Source organism: Stenella coeruleoalba, assembly GCF_951394435.1.
Source record: "Stenella coeruleoalba genome assembly, chromosome: 5".
In the NCBI taxonomy this organism is placed as follows: domain Eukaryota; kingdom Metazoa; phylum Chordata; class Mammalia; order Artiodactyla; family Delphinidae; genus Stenella; species Stenella coeruleoalba.
This window is the reverse complement of record NC_137150.1, coordinates 45,215,564-45,222,119: the sequence shown is the minus strand read 5'-3', so window position 1 is coordinate 45,222,119 and position 6,556 is coordinate 45,215,564. Positions and strand designations below refer to the sequence as shown.

Below are 6,556 nucleotides of genomic sequence, written 5' to 3'. Positions count from 1 at the left end.
ATAAATTAATTAATTAATTAAAATAAAAAAAAAAATCCACATTCTACTAGTTAAGTTCAGTTATTCCACTTCTGGGAAAATAAATTAAGAAAACAAGCAAAAGTTGCAAAAATGCCAATTGCAAGTGTTTACATTTAAAAAAATAGAAAATACTTTTATTACCTGTATGATTTTTGGTAAGTTACTAAAACACTTTGTGGATACATTTCCTCAACCATAAAATAGGGATAATAATAGTACTTACTTATAAGATGGGTTTTGAGTTTTAAAAGAGTTAATGTATTCAAAGGCGTAGAACAGTGTTTACAAATAGTAGTGTATGCAAATTATTATTATCATCGTATAAGTAACAAACGATACAACAAATTATTGTATAATTGCAGGATTTGAGAATAAGACCAACCATATGCCAGCACAGAGAACAGTGCAGTGGAACTGTGTTGGAGAGAAGAGTTTTGACATTTGGATTAAAAAAAAATCACATATTAAACCAATGAACTCTCTTCCACATGGGCCACCAGAATGACTACATTTCAAGCAGAAACACCATCACGTTACTATCCATTGCATGATTGTCAGTGTACCACCTTCGAAAAAATCTTTTTCTCCTTTTAGATAGACCATATACTCTGTAACTTTTGTGTTGCTAGGTTGTCATTACATAAACTATATTCTAAATACAATATAAATCATTGTGATTGTGAAATTCGTTGTCTAATAAATACCTCCTAAGCAGAAATTTTCCCAGAAAAGATAATTTTAAAAGACCAAAGTGGTTATTATCTTGGAAACAGTTGACATGGAACTACATCAGACAAATCTAGGTTAAAATTCTGATTCCAACCCCTACTAGTGGTAGGATATATATAGCTAAGTTTCTGATCTTCAAAAGCCTTAGTGTCCTCATCTGAAAATGTGATTAATAATATTTATTCATACACTGGAATTCACATTAATTCATATATTTTGTTAGAGTAAAATAAAATAATTTATGTAAACTGTCAATTATAATGACTGGCACAGAGTAGTGTTAATAACAAATGACAGTTCTTACATTTGCATGTTTGAAATTTTAAACACCATGTTTTAAAAATAAAAATTGGGCTTATCAACAATTACATGCCCACTGGTTAGTCCATAGTAAGCCCCAAAATGAGAGATTTAAAAGTGAAAATGATCATTTGAGGGAGATAAAGAATATAACTGCATTGAGAAGTCAGGCATTAAGCAGTTTATAAGTTTTTTTTGTATTTTGTCTTTTCATTTTCCCAAATATCTAAGTCAAAGAAGATAAGGTTGAAAGACATAAGTACATCCTTTCAGCTGACAAATGTGTTTTTCTAAAGTTTAGTGCTGATTGTTTATTGCATTTTATTTTCCTTGTCTCAACCAGAAAATCTGGGGCTTCTCGTTACACTTGACTGCTTGCAGGGTCCCCGATTAGTAAATTATGAACGCTGAGATCTGCATGACTTAAATGAGTGTTGGGGTGTCGGAGCTGGAAGGATGTACATATCAGAGACATTAATTCATTTATATAAGTAGTCTTTTGATTTTCATAGCTTTATCTACAGAGTAATTAGTTTCCTATTTAATCTTTTACAGTCCTTTATAGCTCCATGATTGCCACGGATTGAAGGTACAAAGATTTCAATAACAGCATTTCTTTAAAGCAACATGTATATCTTTAAATCAAAACAAGCATAAGAAAAATGTATATTCCTTAAAGGAGAAAAAAAATCTTAAAAGTTCTGGTAGTGTTTAAGAAAACAAACAAAAATAACCTGTGTATTTGCTGTTCAATTTCAGCGTCTGTTAATGAAGCTCTGTGTCTTTTTTTTCTTCACTGTTATCTTGAGTGCCTGCAATCGTAAAGCATGACTCCGGTAATACCTCTGTAAATAAATCACTATTGCATTCATACAATTAGCCTCTGAACAGATGTCAGAAAGTAAAGATTGGCTGCCTCTAGATCAAGTTGCCGCTGCCAACTCTCGCGAGCTTTGTCAGTAACAGTTGATTGTAATGTCAGTGCAGTCCAATTTACAGGCTAGAGCAGAAGCTGCTTACTGCATTTCCCTGAAGTATTATATGATTTCCAATTCCTTGCAAACTTTATCATCTTCGTTGCAGTGAGTCGGGTAAGTTGCTCTGAATTTACATCTTCCTGTTAGAGATGCAAGTTACTGTGAAGCTTGTTCTGTGGGAGGAACGTGATCCCTTCACGTGTTTGCTGTGCCCCTTTGGTGCTCTGTGGGAGACAGTCATTACAAATGGGACAGATAAAGTAAGGGAGCAGCCACATGCATCAAATCTTCCGATTGATTATTCAGGGAACGCAGACTGTGGCCATTTAACTGCTAAGGAAATAATGAATTTATTCAACTTTGTATAAAGGACCGTAGCACTTGTGGAATCACTGTAATATATGTTCCTAATGCACCCTCAAAGGGAAAACACTTTATGCTGTGTTTTACCCTTAAATGCACTGTTTAGTGAATTTTTCCTTAAAAGAGTAACAAGTGTTTTTTGACCAGTATTACTCTCTAGTTTTTTCTTTTTCTAAAGTTTTTTCTTTTTCTAAAGTGGTTTGAAATGAATAGTTATTGTCTGGCTCTACAGGGTACTTAACATTTTGCCATCTGAAACTTTAACAATATCAATTGGCAAAGGAAAAGTCTAAGTTTCTTTTCTCTAAAAGGAAAAAAGCTATTTCCCAATTTGATTTACAAACTTTTGTCCCATTTGCCCTGTTTGTTCTCTTTCTTTTAATATGTGTGTTTATAGCAAAATATTTTACCATTGCTATTATTTTATTATTATGGAAATAATAAGCAAATATAGACTTTCTGCTCATCCTGTGATTTTGTAACTCTACCTTTATTTTGATATCAGTTCTTGTTTACAGAGGATTAAGCATTGAGTATAAAATATATGAATGATTAAAAGTAAACTGAAATGTGAGCAAAATTATTTCATTATTTATGATTTCTATTTGTAATTAAAAAAATTAAAGTTATCTCTTCCAAATTTTTATGAAGATATTGCACGATAATAAACTCAATTAGGAGTTACTGTCACTAGGCTGTGTAATGCTTCCATAATATAAGCTATCTCATATCTATGATAAATATTACATTTCACTTATATAAATAGTTACTTTGTTTAAGGATAAGCATGAGCTTTTAAAGAGTGACTTTTACTTTAAATGACATGTTTAGAATTCTCTGTGTATTTGAAATAACGTGACCTTTTGGAAGCAAATTAAATTTCTAATTGGATTTGCAAAGTTCTGTTTTATTCTCCTAGACCTGTTGTTGTTCGTTTTTAATGTCCTGCTTCTTTAATTGTAAGAAAATATTTGGGATCTACTCCACATTTCAGTTTTTAGAATATAAGCTAATAATATAATATAATAATAACAATATATAAGCTAATAATAATAAGCTAATAATGTCTTAGCAAATGATATCTTAGTTACAAATTTAGTTTGTGCTTTGATTTATTTCTTGGTAACAATTAATAATATATACTTAAATTGTATGCTGTCTTCATTTTAATGCTTTCATGCCAAAATCTGCTCATTCTTATCAAAACTAAACTGTTTCAAACATTGGAAAATTATAATTGGATAGATGTTAAGAACAGATTGAACTTTCAAAGAAGACCCAAGCTATCTCTCTAATTTTAAATGTTCAAATTGTTCACACAATGAAAAGTTTGTGGATGTTCTTCCTGATTGAGGACAGTTACAGATCTGTTTCTCATACCTAATATAGTGTCTTCTATGTATACACATCCTTTTAGTGCCTACTGGGTATCTGAAGGATCCCTGAAAGACAGTGGTATAGTCTATTTATAAACAGACTTCCTCAGTTCCCCACTTCACTTAGCCTACAACAAAACAAGCTCTTTAGGTTTGGTATAAAGGCTCAGTTGTTTTAATTGAACTAAATACATTTTAGTGGCACTTGTTCTAGATCATATTTTCTAGATGGCTCTTTCCACAACATTTTAACAGTCTATTTTTATACAGAAATATATATTCTAATGAAACTTTTTAAAAGACAGGAAAATTACATTCAGAGAAACTATTATCAATTTTTGCATGACCATGATTTAAGAAGTCCTTGACTGGCCAATTATTTTGAAAATTTGGTTGATATCCAATTATGGCAAATATATGGCAAATAAATAGCTCTTTATATCAATAATTTGATTGCACCCATATTATATAGCATAACCTTATATATTTTAGAAATCAGTCAAGGAATTTTGATGCTTTCAAAATTGAATTAAGAATGCAAAAAGAAGGAAATTATTTTTTACCTTTTTTTAATTAAAAATTTTTTTTTAAAGTTTAGAATATTTTCCCAAAATTGCCAGTAGATTTTGATATCCTGGAGCATTTGATAAACTTGGAACACTATAGTATCAATTGTCTTTCAGGTTTTTCTCTCTTCCCACTCCCATCCATTCTCTTTTGCAATTCCAAACAAAACCTCCTTCCTTTAATCAAATATTAAAGATTATTACAATAAGTTAATTGATCTAAATTCAGATATTTAGTTGTCCTTGGTATAAAACTTTACCCCGTTCTTTATGATAAACATGTTATGTGTTCTTAGAGTTTAAATTATTTAATGTGCCAGTAGTCAATTTGCACCAGAAAGTATAGGAGGAAATAAATGAAATTTTATTGAAATTTTATTTGAATATTTTAATTATTAGTAAAGACTTATTACTTAGAGTAATAACATTTCTTAGTCTCCTTTATTTGTCTCTCTTTTGATTGTTTAATCATGTGATAGCATATATTAAAAACATAAACATCTCTTAATGGTAAAACCACAGTGCAACATGTGAGACTAGAGAATAACAGGTTATGAAAAGAACAAAATAATGCTTACTTAAATAAAGTACTGCAGCTAAATATAAAAAAAAACTAGCCTATGCTAACAATGAGTATGTGAACATAAGCATATTTTCCTATTAAAACCTATATTTAATAATATGGTGTATAATACACTACAACAGTTACCATGAAAGTGAATTGGAATTATATTGCCATTCTTGCAATAAACAAAGGCTTACAATGATTTTGTGAATGTTACTAATTACATTATTTACAATTACAGGGTGTAAGTACTTGTATTACTAATATCAAGATGATGACTCACAGATATCATTGTTGAAAAAGCAAGATTATTATTCATATAAATCATATTATATAACATTAAGTTCTACTCAGCACAAAATATAAATAAAAACATACAAGAAGTAGTAGTATAGGGCTTCCCTGGTGGCGCAGTGGTTGAGAGTCCGCCTGCCAATGCAGGGGACACAGGTTCGTGCCCCGGTCCAGGAGGAGCCCACATGCCAAGGAGCGGCTGGGCCTGTGAGCCATGGCTGCTGAGCCTGCGCGTCTGGAGCCTGTTGCTCCACAACGGGAGAGGCCACAACAGTGAGAGGCCCGTGTACCGCACACACACACACACGCACACACACAAAAGTAGTAGTATAAATCAAACTAAATGACATGGGGATGATAGTACAACCTTTTAGATGTTATAGCAGCCTTTCATAACACATGCAATGAAAATTATTATATTTATTAATTACATACAAAACCAAAATTTTGGTAGTAATTTTATATTTGCTATGCAATAAAATTAATAAACAATAGAATGAAAGTTTGAAAATTGTCAGAAAGCAAAAATTATTAGGATTTGTTTTATGGTTTAAAAGACAAAAAAAGATTTATATAAAACCAAAAAAAAATGATTGTCTTTATTAGACTCAGAAGACATTGATTGAGCTAGGCCAAAGGCAGGAATGAGTCCAACCAAAGATGCTGCAATTTATCTGTTGAAATGCAGCTTAGAATAAACCAGCTTTGTATCTTAATTCCTTTTCCTTTCTAAAGCAAGATTTTAAAAATGAAAAAAAAAAAATCTATCACAGCACTTTGCTTTCTTCCAAATGCTCTCCTCCATTTATTTAAAAGAAATGTCTTAGGAATTATCAGAAGGAAGAAAAAAAAACACACAACTGTGGTATGTGGTAGCAGTGTCTCTAAAACTCCTAACTCTCAGAAATATAAAATTTTATTAGTAAGTGTCAACTTTACAGGAAACTTTACATTATTATGACATTTTATTTACTTATTATTTTTAGAAGATAAATTGCATTTTGTTATGATTATAATAAAGCTAAATTTTATAATAGTATATGCATAGTGTTAAAATATTGTATACTTCAATAATATATATTTATTGGTATTAGCACAAATTCAGTTGTATCAACATTGAGAGCATAAAAATTGATCTCATGGCTTGATTTTTTTAAACCTTATAACAATCATCATGTATAAATATATATGTATATATGCATAAACATATGGACATCAGTAGAATTAGATATAAATATATAGATATAGACACAGCCATAAACAGAAAAAGATAGAGGCAGAAATAGAGACAGAGATAGAGGTATAGATGGAGATATATCTATAAATACTAGACACTGAACAAAATAGTATACACAATGGACTAGT

The 6,556-nt window shown here is 30.7% G+C and overlaps 1 protein-coding gene across 1 annotated transcript in view; it reads left to right on the top strand.

Moving 5' to 3' along the window:
* Positions 1–2,015: 2,015 nt before the first annotated feature.
* Positions 2,016–6,556, top strand: part of BCHE (butyrylcholinesterase) — an 89,327-nt gene continuing 84,786 nt past the window's right edge. The window contains exon 1 of the mRNA XM_079923082.1: positions 2,016–2,141. The gene's annotated coding sequence lies outside the window, so the exon portion shown is untranslated. The remainder of the gene's footprint in view (positions 2,142–6,556) is intronic.